Source organism: Sphaerodactylus townsendi, linkage group LG05, assembly GCF_021028975.2.
Source record: "Sphaerodactylus townsendi isolate TG3544 linkage group LG05, MPM_Stown_v2.3, whole genome shotgun sequence".
NCBI lineage: Eukaryota > Metazoa > Chordata > Lepidosauria > Squamata > Sphaerodactylidae > Sphaerodactylus > Sphaerodactylus townsendi.
The window spans coordinates 68,553,867-68,570,330 of NC_059429.1; the positions used below are offsets into that span (position 1 = coordinate 68,553,867).

The 16,464-nt window shown below is 43.3% G+C and overlaps 1 protein-coding gene across 5 annotated transcripts in view; it reads right to left on the minus strand.

Moving 5' to 3' along the window:
• ELAVL4 (ELAV like RNA binding protein 4) overlaps nt 1-16,464 on the minus strand; it is a 139,287-nt gene that overhangs the window by 54,205 nt on the left and 68,618 nt on the right. The window lies entirely within an intron of this gene.

Here is a 16,464-nt window from a genome sequence, read left to right on the forward strand (position 1 = left end):
TAAGAGAAAAGAAGACAAGGGACCAACAGTAGCAGGGAACAAATGGCAGATTTGAACAGCTGGGTGATAATTCGATTTACATATTACGATAGCAATAGAAGATAATATCTAAAACCCAGAATTAGAGCTAAATCTAACATCTAAAAGACTGAAACTGTTCAGAACTGTATTGCTGACTTGATAATGACGGAGCAAACATGAAGAGAAAAGGCAGAATATTACATGCCAGGGCAGATGATTATTCTGTACTCTTCATACTACCACATGGGTTGATGCTGGGAACAACTGTACAACTGTTTTTGCATTCAGAGATGCCATCGGTACATTTAGTACTTAGACATTCTGCATTAACTAAAATCCCAGCTACCATTAAGGAATACAGTAAAATAAGGCAATTGATATGGAGCCAGACAAAATAAAAGGGAGAGGGTTTATGTTTAATAGTATTACTCAAGATTAGAGACAAGATGCAGCATAACAGCTGAGAGACTCAAAAGTCCATGTCATTAAAACATACGCTATAAGATTTAAATACCATGACTGATATCTAAAAAAAACACCCCACTATAGCTCCATGGAACTACCCTCTATTTGTATAAAATAGTGAGTTTCCAGAACAAAACTAATCAATTTTGTTGTTGATTTGTAGCCTTCTGTCTTTTCTGGTACAGTATCCAGACAATTTCCACCCCTATTCCTTGTCTGCACCTGAGTTTAGAACACTTCAGTTTCACCACACTTCATAGTCATTTGTTAAAGTTTAATCTGAAAATTGCTTGTTGATCAACGAGATGCACAGCATAACGAATGCCTATCACTGGTTGTAGGATGCTCCTCAAACCCAAGAAGAAACTAAATTAAGAGAATACTGTTTAAATAGATCCCAGTTGAAACAATAAAAAAGGCTAGTGTTTGCAACCTACTCTACTATATAACTGACTAGAAAGAAAAAAACAGAAATAGAAATGGAAACAACAAAGAATTTTTTTCCAGAAGGGAACATTTAATGTAAGTGTTGCATTTTGGCAGGCCTGGTACAGTTTCAGTAATGCAAGATTTAGAGAGTGGAAAACCCTAGGGGCAGATGTTGGAGTTTGGAGCAGTGCTGATGTAACCTATAGGAACAATCAGACACTATAAATGGAAACTATATACTTCAGCCAGAATCTGGAAAAGGATAGAAGCTAGTTTTGAACCATTGCAAAATACAAGAAAAATGGTGGGAAAGCATCCCTTCCCCCATCTCTAATTTGCAGAATGCCAAGGGTGGTTTTTCTTTAAAAAAAAATTAAGTAGAAAAATAAATACAAAAGTCTCTGCCACCTGTTTTCAAGATCAGTCTCCTAAATATCTCACATAACTGACTGCCTTCAGAATTAACAGTGGTGTGAATAACCAAATATAATCATTTTTAGATCATGAACAACTGAATGAGCTAACAGATCAACAAAAGCATTATATACAGAACTGAAAATACCATAATCAGAGCAGGCGAACAGATAGCATGGCTTGAAATAGTCTACTCTGGTCAAAACCCAAAAATGGGACATGGTTCCAAACAGATCTAAGTTTTTTTTCTTTTCTGAATTTCTATTTGTGTGTCCTGAAAAGCCGTCTGAGGTTCCTGAGGATTGGGGAACATCTAGAGTAGGATTTCATATAATGCAAGCAGATGTTGGGAGGATGGCGGAAATCAGAGATCTCCCTCTACTCATGCATATGCAGAGGTGTTTTCAATGGTTTTTAGATAAAAAACCACAGTGCTTTTTAAAAAAACAGCAACTTTATGTATCATCTCTCAGTGCAGAAGCATGTACCTGCCTTGGGTCCAGGGATGCCCTGAAGAAAAGTAGACACATAGATATTTTCAATAAATAAAATAAATATCTCAAAATGCTAAGGAGATCATCTGATCCAGTGGCATAGGGAGGGAAATAGCAGTCAGTCACCACCACCCCGTGCCCCACTGTGGGGCCCCGCTCCCACACTTTCATTAGTTCAGCTGGCTGCTCTTTGCAGCTAGCTGAACTCTAGGTTGCAAAGAGCAGCTAGCTGAACTCCAGCCTGATCTGGGCTGCCTCTCGTGGGGCTCTTCCCCTGCCCTCCCCATGGCTCCCTCTTACCTTAGTTCAGCCGTCTGCATGCAGCCGGCTGAACTCCAGGCTGCTCTGGCCTTCTGCTGGGTCTGGCAGGGCAGAGGAAGGAGTATGGGGGGCGATTTTCTGCTTCCCGTGTGACCCCCCTCCCATGGCTGCTACGCCACTAATCTGATCCTATAATTGCATCTTCTGAAATATCTTTCTTTGCTGATTACAACAGCTATATCCCATACAGTTTATAATCTTGTCTAAACTTTTTTATGCCTTTCATCTAGTTTTTCTTAAATAGCTTTGATATCAGTCATTGTGTTTTAAAATAAGTATACATTTACGTGTACTGGAACTTGCAAACAAAATTTTCTAGACAAAAGATATCTAAGATGATCCTCACCCAAATACTGCCACCAGTAACATTCAACAATTTCAATGTTAAAATCCCTGAACAGAAAAGACAAAAATCTGTTGTGTCTAACAGCCCAATTGGGGGGGGGGAGTGTCCAGACCCACCTCTGGGGTTCCCACTCCACTGGTGCAAGGGGCAAATGTGTTGGTGGGAGGATGGGTTACCTTGAAAGGCAGGCACCACTTGACTCTGTGGTGCCCAATCTGGAAGCCATCATCCAGCCTAGCCCCTCCAGTGCAGAAAGATGTGTTGGCATGGCTAGGGACATTCTGGGGGCAGGGCAGTGGGTGAGGCTGACAGAAATGGCCTCAGAAATGCACCATGTTTTTAGTGTTGTATCTCTGTTATCCCCTGGGAGGATTCTTGCATGAGGGTTTTGGGGGGGGGGCTTATCATGCCATGGGAAAGCCCTTTGGAGAGATTGGGGCAGTGCCAGAGTGGTGCTGCCCTCCACCCACCCAATCTGGATTGGACTATAAGGCTTCCATTTTATAGTTTATGTTATATGCATAAGTACATGCAGCATATTTGCAACTTTATTTTGGCATTATTCCAGGATGACATCAGCATGACAGCATAACAGTAAGGGAATTTGAGTGGCAAGCAATAACTTTGATGGAGGCACAGAATTGTGACTGATATCATTTTATCATTCAGCTGCCCTTGTCCTCCCAAAAGTCAGATTCCTGTCACCTAATTCACAGGAAAAGCTTAACAAATATGAAATGTTGATCAACAATTAGCTACAACAAGAAAAGGGGAAGTCTGTTTTAAAGTCAGTCTAGTTAATAAACATTTGTATAGTGTTTTCAATTATCATCGTTCTTCCTCAATTCCTGTAAAGTATGTCAGCATTGTCTCCATATTACACATGAATGTCTGTGTGTATGCGTGCGCGCGTGCGCTTAGTGGCAAATCCAATGGCAAATTCATGAGATGATAGAGAAGAAACAACCATTACATCTGAAACTGAATGGTTACCTGCCCTTGAAGTTCCATCTTTATGCTCTTTACCAAATCCAAATATGATTCATATTACCTCACTGTCCCTCTCTCTGTTTCTCATTACAGGGTTTGAGAACAGTTACCATATCTGGAGAATCTCAACGTTATATTGACAGCCTTTTGACATTACAAATGGTAATGGACTGAATGAGAGCCAATAGGCTGAACCTTAATCCAGACAAGACAGAGGTTTTACTGGTTAATCATAGGACAAACAGGGAATGGAATGTTTACCAGTACTGGGTGGGGTTACACTCCCCTTTGAAGGCTCAGGTCGGTAGTCTGGGGGTGCTGCTGGATCTGTTGCTGAGCCTGGTCAATCAAGTTTCAACAGTGGCCAGGAATACATTTGTATATCTACAGTTTACATCCCTACCTGGAAATGTCAGATTTGACCACTGTAACACATGCCTTAGTCACATCCTGCATGGATAATTGTAATAAACTCTACATGGAGCTGCCTCTGAAGAGTGTTTGAAAGCTCCAGCTGGTACAAAACACAGCCAAACTGTTAATGTGAGCCAGGTATAGGGACTATGTATTCCCTTTACTACAACAACTACACTGGCTACCTGTATGCTTCCAAGCCCAATTCAAAGTGCTGGTTATTACCTATAAAGCCCTTCATGGCAATGGGGCAAGTTACCAGAAGGACTGGCTATTCCCATGAAAACCTGCTCATTTACTAAGATCTTTTGGGGAGCACTATCGCTCCATCTCATTAGTACATCTGGTAGGGACCTGGAACAGAGCCTTCTTGATGGCGTCCAGACTTTGGAATGCTCTTCCTGCAAAATGCTCCTTCCTTTCTCTCCTTTTGTCGTCAGGTGAAGATGTTTTTATTTTGAACACCTTTTTAACATCTAGATATTAAAAAGCAGAGATTTAGGGTGAAAGGTGTACTTTATTGATTTTTTTAATGGTATGATGAGATTTTATTGTGCATTATTGTATTGAATTAGGTTTTATTGTTATTGTACTACTGTTATTGTATAGGTTATTGTATTATATTATTTTATAGTATTTTGTAAGCCGTTGTGGATATGACAATAAAATATGGGTTATAAATACTTTAAATATATAAATAAATCACAATAACTGTGAAATCACTTTGCTAATTGTGGTGGTGCTTGGTAAACAGGCAGCCAGAAAGTAGGTTTGACAAGATTGGAAAGAATCCTATTTAAAGAGAGGCAGCTGGCAGGTGTAAGAGATAAACCAGGGCTGGTTACCATGCCAAATAACTGAGAATTCCTTGTGAAACCTAAGGATCTTGAGACTTAGGATAAAAAATGCCATTGCCCTTAGAATGGAATCTGAGTTTAAAATGAAAAGAGATGTACTCTGGAATGTTGCCTTTCCATAGCTAAGTCATGAGAAAGAATTTCCTCAGTAAATTACAATGTTCACTAATTCTTATAGTCAAACAATGAGAAAGACTGCAAACCCTGTACAAATACACTCAAATAATCTTGGAAGTGGCTTACTATTCACAGCAGCTGTATTTGCATTATTAATGAATTTTAATGGCTACCAGCAAAACATCTGTCTCCACACCTCACTTATTTTTTTAAAACACCTATGAAAGGATAGACAGACCTATTCTTACCAGAATGTAGTTACTAAGAAACTGAACATAAATCTAGAAATTTGTGTATCATTATAATACTTCAACAATACTAAAATATTGCAATTAAGTATACAAGTTATACAGTAAGAAAACTAGAAAATATAATGAACCAGAGAAGCCCATGAAAATGACATCCACAGAACTATTCTATGTAAATACTGTAATAACAGAAATCATACAAGATTTTGACTGGGTTTTTTTTTTTTTGCATTCTATCTGGGCACACCATGAACGGAAGAAAATATAATGAAAACCAATCATGCAAGCAATTCAGGGCAGAGAGGAACATTCAGATATAAACTGCAGATGTACTATGGCTAGATGGAAAAAATAATAATCACTGATTCAAAAAAGCAGGACATTCCCTTTTTCCCTGGTCAGTCAGGATATAAATGCAAGAAACAGATTACAAAATTTCAGGGTAAGTGGCAGTGTAAATGTATCACACACACACACACACAAACACACACACACACACACACACACACACACACACACACACACACACACACACACACACACAAATAAATATATATATTCACAGAGGTGTGATAGCCCAGGGAAAAAATGGAAACCTTAGGGGGGGGGAAGCTTTTTTTAAAAACTGGAAATTATTCCAATTTTTCAAATTAAAAGAATTAGAAATTTTGGGAAGCTCTCAAAGTCACATCTAAAAACTATTTTCTTTTAAGAGAAGGTGGTAATCAAAATGTGTAGTATTAATATATCTGTGTAAGGCAATGGGTCAAATTAGAGAATGATGAATTCACTGTATAATCATAAATAATGTTGCATGCGGATGTGTGGAGATTCATCCAATAGATGACCATGACACATGTTTGTTGGAAAAGAAATCGGACACAGCCCAAATTTATTTAACATATAACTTTGAAGCTGGGCGAGCATAACAGAGCACATCCTGGCCCCTAGGCAGCGAACTGCTGACCTGGTTATAGGGCAGCCCCAGCTAACCCCTTAGGCCCTTCGGACAGAACCCCTGTCCGGCACATCTCCCAAGGGAACCGGAACAGAAAGTTACTAGGTGCCACATGGACGCAAACCCAAATTGTGACACCCTTCCCTGCCGGGCAGCGAGCTCTCGGCGCAGCCCCAAGGCTTGCCTTCAAGAGCTCTATCGCCACCACGGGCCTCATATGGAGGCCCCCGAGGTGGAAAGGTCCGGCATGCAAGCTACTGCCTTCCCAAAATAGGATGTGCTCTTATGCCCGAACCGCCACCGAGCTGTTAAACCAACAGCTCCCGCCCCAGCTTCAGCAGCCCAGAGTTCTTTTAAGAGAAGGTGGTAATCAAAATGTGTAGTATTAATATATCTGTGTAAGGCAATGGGTCAAACTAGAGAATGATAAATTCACTGTTTAATCATAAATAATGTTGGCATTAACATAAGTGTTTTAACATTATAACATTATAACATTTAACTTGATATCCAAGTATGTTCCTAGTCTTCTTGTGACTATATGAGGCTTATCACAGGTGTCAAACTCGCGGCCCTCCAGATGTTCATGAACTACAATTCCTATCAGCCCTTGCCAGTATAGTCAATGCTCATGTTGGGAGGGACTGATGGGAATTATAGTTCATGAGCATCTGGAGGGCCACAAGTTTGACACCCCTTCTAAATCATACACACTTTTCCTACCTCTCAAATGATAAAAACTAAGTAAAGTGAGTTAAAGTAGTACAAGAGCAGCATTTTGCCATAAACTCTCTCTAAAGTACTATGTATATTCACAATATCACTTGTAGAAAAATGTACACTGCAATATTAAACTGAGTTTCATTCTTCTAAGACCACTTACTTCTGTGGATTTAGAATTGTGTAACTCTGATTAGGATTGCACCATAAAGTAATCTATTCCTCCCCCAGCCCCCATCCCTATGCCATGGTTTCAAAATTTTCACAAGTATTACATTTCTGTACATTTCAAAAAGTATATATGTGGATAACAAAATTCAGTTAGAGAGAAAAAGAAATGGGAGAGCACTAAATGTCATAACATTTGAACTGTGTAAAGTAAAATATGATGATGGGCTACCAAGATCAAAATGGAAAAGAAAAAACTCAGGGTTGGATTTCCAGTGGATGTTACAAAAGGACAGTGTGGCTAGAGTTGCAAAGAACTGGCAGCTTTGAAGATGAATTCTCTTTACCAGATTCTGCAGGATAAGTTACAGAGATTCAGGGAGTGATTCACATTTTCATACCCTGCAGCAGTAGTAGTATTCGTGAATGCAAATCCTGTGTTTGGGTGGAGTCCACTCCCTGGACTGATAAGCTCCACCCACAATACAATACTATCATCTTTGCATAACAAGTTCCACCCAAATACTTCTTTGAATAACAAGTTCCACCCAACACTTATTGATTGGTTCCTCACCCTGGGACATGGACAATATATACCCCGAACATTTCCTTCTCTCTGGACACAGTGTGTAACAGACTTCTCTCTGCGATACGCCTCTGAAGATGCCAGCCACAGATGCAGGTGAAATATTAGGAACAGTATCCGCCAGACCACGGCCACACAGCCTGGAAAACCCACCAGAGCCAATTGAATCTGGCAGTGAAAGCCTTCGACAATACATTTTTCTCTGTTGTTTTCATGAACACTTTTATTGTAATGTTTTCCCCAATCTGTTTCCAACCTAGCTTCCCTTAAGCATCCAATCATAATGATTTGGTCTTTATTTCTCTGCCTTGCCAACTCCTGGCCCTTATCCACACCCCATGAGGTGCTCCAGCATCCCTTTTAGCCATTTTCTTCTCACCCTCATCCTACATTTACAGGGTGGATTGGAGCAGTTTTGTCAATTTCTCATAGAGCCTCCAAAGTTAATTTTCAGGCAGAGAAGTAAAGATGGTGGGTGCATTAGAGCAGCTTGGTCAATTTCACACTGAGCTTCTGATGTTAGCTTTCAGGCAGAGAAGCAAAGAGGCTGGGTGGATCAGAGCAGCTTGGTCAAATTCACATAAAGCTCTGGAAATTCAGGAAGAGAAGCAAAAAAAGTTGGGTGGATTAGAGCAGCTTTGTTAATTTCACACAGAGTTTCTGAAGTTAACATTCAAGCAGAGATATAAAGAGGCTCGTTGAATTGGATCAGCTTTGCCAAGTTCACATAGAACTTCCAAAGTTAACATTTAGACAGAAATACAAAATAGTTGGGTGAATTGAATCAGTTTTGTCAATTTCACATAGAAATTGTGAAATTTCTTTTCCTTACTCCTTGTGGCAGCTCATCTTTCCTTTCAGTGATCTTATCTCCCCCCACCCTTCTTTCCATCCATTTCCCTTCTCATTTTTTTTAATTTTCAAAGTGAGACTATCAGTAAATCACTGTTGCAAATGGATGAGTGAATAATAAGTTATCATTGCCAAATTAACAGGCTAGAATTGTGAAGATTCTAGTCTTTTCTCAATGACTAAGTCTCGGGGGGTGGGGGGGACACACATACAAATGAATGTAATGGTGGATTCCACCTCAGTTTGTGGTGCAAAATGGTAGATCATGCCACTTTGAAAGCAAACTTTTCCAAAGTTAAAGGGGCTAAAGGGAATGCACTGAACACACTTGCAATGAAGAGATTCTCCAATATACAATAAAAATGGAGCTCCACTAGAAGAAGCAGATCAGAGAATCTCAAAGCAGTATGGGGTAGTTTTTTGAAAGGAGAACCATGGTTGCCATGAACAACCATGGAGAACCATGGCTGCCATGAACAATCAGGGCAGATTGAGCTAGGTCACTTGCCAAAAATTAGAGTAATCATTCCCCACATCATGACTGGTGTCACACACACACACACACACACACACACACACACACACACACACACACACACACACACACACACACACACACATATGAATTGCCTCAAGATGAAACTGACTAAACTGGATATAAACAATGTTTGGAAGGGAGGCATGAAAAGTGATTGGACTGACAACACATAAAATATGGGGTAAATGCAGTCTGTGGAGAAGGCCACTCTGACAACAGTGGAAAAAATAATAGGAAAATCTGCTGGGTTTTTATCCATTTGCTTCTGCTAGTGAAACACACTCCCAAATCAAGTCAACACTGCTCAAATAAATGGGGAAGGGGATGGACATAAAACAAAAAAAATCATATGATAAAGGGTGATACAAGCATCATATGGTTTCCCCTTTGTTCTGTTGGAAACCCTGGGATATGCCTTATTGATTCCAGGTGTTCTTGTTCATTTGAGAATAGTTAAAAAGATAAGACCCTCCCTCAAAGGATCAAATTCCTCATCCTCAATTTGAACTTTTAGATTGGCTTTACCTTAAGCATTATCTAGAAGCTAGAAAGGGCTCTGCTTATATCTTTTTAAAAAACGTGACTCGGCATTGTTGTTGTTGTTTTGAATCTAACTCTACCAATAAAGGCATTTATCACCTTCGACTTCAGGTTAGCTGAAGTAGTTATCTTTTCTTTAAGGAGGCTAAATTTGATTAAGTAGCTTTGTAATCAAACTATAGAAATATTTTGCTAATTGAATTCCATAACTTTTGACCATTCCTTTGCTAGGCTGGATGGTTAATACTTTATAAATGGGAGCCAATGATAACAGATGGTCTCCTAACATTAGGAGAATACTCTTCAAAATCTTTACCAGATATATAAACCAAGAGCTGGCAAAAAGCTGAAGTTCTGGAGTTTATAAATAATTACAATGTATTTAAAATATTAGCCATTATAACTGCACTGGTTCAAGATATATGAACAAAGTTATAATTTTCACAGTTAAGTAAAAATAAACTTTTAATCATTTCTGTGTGGATAACAAATGGCAGTTCACTGAATAACCTCTGCATTTTGGATATGGGTATCTGTTCTCAAAAGCCTCAGCAGGACTTAAAGAAGGAAAACCACTGGAGAAAGAATCCAAATGTACAACTGCACATGAAAGATCTCTGCACATTCACTTGCCAGATATGGTCTCCTAATGCCATTACTATATTTCAAACATCAGAACTCAACCATAGTTAATGGCCCCATACAACAATGTATTTTTGATTAAACATATACAATAAGATGGCGCCCGGAGCGGTTTAACAACTCAGATGCTCTGGTTAGTTTTTAGGACCTAGGATTAATTAAGAAGTTTTTGACTGCCCTTTTCGAAACAATGTTCTGAGAGCAGTGCAATGAGGCATTGTTGCTTAACTGTGGACCCCCGGAATGATTGCTGGGTTAACAGACAGTTGGGAGCAGTCATGCTCTCTAAATGGCGAGCTCAGCAACGGCTGGGTTATGCTGGGGACAATGGTGGAGGTCCTGAGTTGGAGAGGGAGTTGCCCCAGGAAGGACCACCCCCACTATGCAAGGACACTGGGGAGCAGTGAGACAGCTACCCCAGGAAGGACTACTATACAAACTGTGCAAGCGCTGGGGGGGGGGGGGCGGTGAGAGAAGCACCCAGGGGAAACCAACACTCCATTGGTGTGAAAATCAGAGGGTGGTGAGAGCACCAATCCGAGAGAAATCACCATGCCAGCTATGTGAGAAAAGGGTGGGTGGGTGAGAGAGCCACCTCAAGAGAGTCACTCGATTGAATTCCTCAGGAAACCAATTACACCAGCCGGGAAGAACCATCGCACCTGGGAGAGGGCTGCCCCAGGAGCAACCACCATGCCAACAGACTGAGAATGAGAGGGAGGTAGAAGGAGACTGCTCTGGGAGAACACAGGATTATTCTATCAACTGAAGATGCTCAGAATCTCTTTATCAACCATGAGAGACCAGTGAGAGAGCCACTCTGGATGAACAGAAGACCACCATTCAGGACTGGGAAAGAGGGGGGGCAGTGAGGGAAATATCTTGAAAAAGACCGAGCGAGACTGCCACACAGGCTGTGAGAGAGCAGAGGGGCAAGATTTCAACTCTGGCTGTGAGAGAGCCAAGACTGCTGCTTGGGTTACTCCCTTCTTCCACTGACTTTGCCTTACTTCTGCCTTCTGCCTTGCCCTGTGTTTATAGGAATCTATATTATTATTATTATTATTATTATTATTATTATTATTATTATTATTATTATTATTATTATTATTATTATTATTATTATTATTTTCTATCTATCTATCTATCTATCTATCTATCTATCTATCTATCTATCTATCTATCTATCTATCTATCTATCTATCTATCTATCTATCTATCTATTTATTAGACCACCCTATCCCCGAAGGGCTCAGGGTGCTTTACAGGCAACCAGACATTGCAACTAAAACAATCGAATAATCCCAATGAAAACAATAAATACAATAAAAACAGTAGCAGCAATAACCTTCCATAATTAATAAATTAGGTGGATGACATCTGGTAAAACCCCGGGAGGGGACTGGCAGATTTTCAGATAAGCCAATGACATATAGGGCAACAGAGAGGGGCAGACTCAGCGGCCAGCCTCTCCAAAAGCCCGGTGGAACAGCTAGGTTTTACAGGCTCTGTGGAACTCCCCAAGCTCCCCTAACAGCTGGAGGAACAGCATTCCACTAGGCAGGGGCCAGGGCTGTAGAAGCCCTGGCCTAGGTGGAGGCTAGCCGCATCATAGAGGGACAAGGGACCACCAGTAAATTCACCTCTGCCGAATGGAGAGAGTGACTCGGGACATATGGGGTAAGGTGGTCTCGCAGGTAAGTAAAGGGCCTTAAAGGTCAATACCAACACCTTGAAGATAATCTGGAACTCCACTGGGAGCCAGTGCAGGCTGAACAACATGGGGGTAATATGATCTCTAACTGAACCACCCGTGAGAAGACGGGCCGCTGCATTCTGGACAAGCTGCAAGGGAAGGCCCACGTAGAGCAAGTTACAATAGTCCAGCCTGGAGGTGACCTGAAGGTGAAAGAAGGACTTGTATAAAAAGGATAGCCAGGAAAAAAACCATTTTTTGCTTTTCCTTCTGCAAAATGCAGATGCCTAGAAAATGAATGACATTGACAGATGAGAGTTTCTTAGCTAGTTCAATATGTATAATTATGTGGTATGTATGCAATATATATTTGAACAATATGTTTAAGAAGGCCTCCTATTAAGCAAAGCTGTCAGTTGAAATGTTGAAGTATAACTGTTCAAGTTATGCACAACCTCCCACAGCAGCCATTGTGGCTGGCTCCACCTCCTTTGGCAGCCATTCTATGATTGTGTCTACCATCCTGTGTCGGAATTCCAAAAGTGCCTGCAAGCCAGAAAAGATTGCAGTACAATTTCCCTGTGACTGCATCAACTCCTAAAGGACTGCAAGATTTAATGCACGAAGGAAAGTACGAAAAAAATTACCATGACAACATATTTCAAACATACAATCAGATAACTAGCAAATTTCTTTGTGTTTGAATTAGACCCCAACCTGAAATGTACATGGTGAGTACATTTAGATTTATACAAACAGCAACCTTTATCAGGGAAAGTTATTCAGTCAGTCTTCTTCCTGGCAATCACTTCCGATGGTCTTTTAAATCCTATTCAAACGGAGGTTTTAAGTATTAATCTGTGACTGATAAACTAGATCTGCATCCTCAATGCAAAGATGTCCAATAGCTGCAATTAGCTTACAGGGCTGGATTTAGCTGGTCACGATGTCTTCTCTGGTCAAACAGGGTTTTTCTTAGAAAAAGCAGAGTTAATTAGACTATTTTAGGGATTGTGACTGGGGTCAATACAGTTGTTAGTTAGTATGATTAGTTTAGTTCTGACCCCCTTTGTAGGTTAATTTTGTTCCCTTAGGTAGTACTGTGTTTATTCCCAGTGGGGTAGTACAGTGGGGTAGCTACGGATATATTGTGGGAAGTTTTAGTCCTAATAGTAGTTTAATCCTATTAGAGTAGTGTAAATGGATTGATGTATTGTTAAACGTACTGTTTTAAATGTATTGATTTATTGTAAATGTTTTGACTGTCCACCATGTATTGATTTTTCATATGTTAATATATTGTTAGTGTTATTGTATTATTGTTAACATATTGATTTGCTGTATTGCTATGGTAGGGATTTCATATCGATGTTCTGAAGTATTGTTTTAGTGCTGCTGTTGCCATGTTTAAGTCGCCATCTGAGTATTCTGGTCTTATTTCTAGTTCTAATACATTTATTATTATTATTATTATTATTATTATTATTATTATTATTATTATTTGTAAGGGTGGGGGTTAGTTTCTGCTCTTTCTGCCTGGCCTTGACGCATTCCTCGTTCTGGGCTTCGTGCCCGGGATGGTTGGGGCCTTAACCTTGCTGTGGCTATCTTGTGTGTTTGAAGCTTGTTTCTGCTCTGTCGTGGGAAAACTGCTGGGACGTTTGGGGGAGGTGGCTGAAGGTTCCGTAAAAGCGATACCTGAAGCCCGGGAAAGTCAGAATCCGCATCCCGTGTAATGCGATCGTTGAAGTTTATGAAATAAACGTACTGAACTCAGTTCCTTTGTTTCGAGTCCTTTGAGGTTCCTTACATTATGCGGATTCTCACATCTCTATCTTCGGATTGATTTTGGGTCGCTACCATTATCCTTCCGTTTTGTGAATCCCTGATGCCCAACGACATGCAGGGATTGAACACCGAGAGTTCGTCGCACTTGGAAGGCGACAAGACTGTGGTAGCCCCCAAAGAGGGCTCCATATCTTCCTTCCACGCAACGGTCTCTCTGGAGGAGCCAGCGGAACCCGTCTCCCTGGTGACCCTCTCTAAGCCTCGGCTCAGCCGGAGCTTAGCCTTCCTCCAGCTGCATGAGCAATTGGAAGAAGCCCCCCTGATGGCTCGGCGCCTGGTTTCGGCCGGCCGCCTGGAAGTGCGTCAGGATTTCTACGATCCTGGTGGTGGAGTGTCGATGGATCGCGCCCCTCTGGGGCAACATATCACCACTCGCCAACATATGGATTACAAACCGGTGATGCGACGGGTGGAGGAGGAAATCGGGGTATCAACCATCCACGGGGACACAGAAGAGTCCCTGGCAAGGTTCCTGGATCAATACCTCAAGGATCCCCCTCCCGAAGATCACTGGCAGAGCACCGGAGCGCGCCCAAAAGGCTCGCGCCCCCCAACGACCCAGGACTCTGAGGAGGAAGTGTTGGAGTTACCTAAAACTTCCAGACTCCGACTCACGTTCGCGGAAGATGCCCGTACCCGCGACCCTCCGGACTTATCGGATCTCGAAGAAGCGGCGGCCATGCCCCTGGACGGTGCCCGCACCTCCAGACCTGAGTTGATGGGGGCTACTGCCCTACCGGCCGTGGACACACGGCGTCCCCTGGTTTCGGATCTTTGGGAACAGATGGAGGCTCTCGAGAGAACCAAACGGGACTGGGAGCAGGAACGGATGGCTCTCGAGAAAGAGCGTGAAGCCTTAGAACAAGAACGTGAACAGCAGCGCCGAGCCGCGGAAGCGGAACTTTCCCGAGAGAAGGACGTCCTAAGAGACCAGTTCCTCAAAGACCTCACCTCCCGTGACCAAGTCCTAGAACACTCCCGACTCGAGCTCCAGCGCCAACGCGAATGCCTTAAAGCGCTGGAAAACCAAGGCGCTGTCGAGGCGGAATTGCAACGTAGAGAACGGGACAGACTGCAACGTGAACGGGAGGCTCTCACACGTCGTGAGAGGGAGTTGGCGGCAAGGGAGGCGACGTTCCGGAGAGATCTCGAAGCGCCACCAGTGGCTCTACCCGGCACCGGTGGCGCGACTCAACGACCCATCGCCCCGGATCGCACCGCTCCCCTACCCCAGCGTAGAGTCCTGCTCCCGGTGCAACCTCCAGCCCCTGGTCCAGGGGCGCAACCACCGCCTGCGCAAGCTCCGGCCCCAGTTCCACGAGCCGGTAGGGGTTACCCTCGCCCTCACATCCCGGCACGTTTTGATGGGACAGCTTCCAGATTGCCATACTTCATCCTACAACTCGACGCACACATGCTTGAGTTTGATGATCTTTATAGGTCCGAAGCCGAGAAGATGCGTGACATCGGGTCCGTGCTGGATGGAGACGTGGCGGAATGGTTTGTGGAATTGCATGGAGTTCCAGGGGCCCCTGAACTGCAAACCGTGGCAGCTTTACTTCAAGGGTTGCAACTCCGTTTTCAAGATCCGGAAGAGGTGAACAAAGCCATCAAGACTGTTAAAACTCTCAAGCAGGGAAACAAAACCTTTACAGAGTTCGCCAGCGAATTCCGGTTGGCCGCGAGCAAGCTCCCGGACTGGCCCGAACGCATGAAATGTGAATACTTCCACGACGCTGTCGAGGAGGAAATCTGCACCTGGGCATGCATGGTGCGCGAACCCCAGACCATCACGGAGTGGATTACCACCGGCAATCTTATTGCGGCCCGTCTTAATCGATCCAAGACGGGGAAAACCGCTCCGACCAAACCTCCTGCCAAACCTCCTGCCAAACCGGCAACGACGGTCACCGTCCCACCAAAGAAGGCGAGTGCAGGACTGCCGGCAGCCGAATCCACCTCTGAGCGCCGCCGCCTCGGGTTATGTCTATATTGTGGGGGCCCGGGCCACATGGCGGCCAACTGCCCGAAAAAACAAAAGGCGCCTGTCCCCGCACCCCGCAAGTCAACGGCACGGACTCCTCGCAAGACGGAGCCCCAAGGAGCTGCGCAAACCACCTATGATGACGAGCTCGGGGAGATCGATGACACCGAACCTGAAGGGGTGAGCCTTTCGTCCGGTCCCGCGGAAGATTTTCCTGTGCCAGATGCGGTGAGTGAAGGGGGAGCCCCCATAACTATTATGACCACGCTAACCAATACCTCCAAGCACACCCATATTCTGGCATGAGCTCTCGTAGATTCCGGTTGCTCCCACTGCCTTATGAAGCCTCAGGTGGCTGAGCAGCTAGGGCTCGAACATATAGCATTGGCCAAACCAATTCCCTATACTCAAATGGATGGCAGCCCGCTGGGCACCGACGGTCCGGCCCATTTCAAGACCCAACCAGTGCTTCTGCGATGTGCTGAACACTGGGAAAGACGTAGCTTCATTTTGGCTCCAGTCGCCAAACATCCCATAGTGCTGGGCATGCCCTGGCTCCTCTCCCATGAACCCACCATCTTCTGGGGGCAACGCATAGTCCGATTCACCGATCCCCCTTGTGGGGATCACATGCACGAGGGTGAGCCACCGGCAGAGGCTAAAGAAGATCCTGAGTCACCCCAGGCAATGGCTTTAGCCAGTGACCCGAGCCCAGAACTGGCCGGGGTTCCCAAACAGTACTGGGACTTAGCCAAGGTCTTTGCAGAACAGGAATGCGATCAACTCCCCCCCCCATAGGGACACAGACTGTAAAAT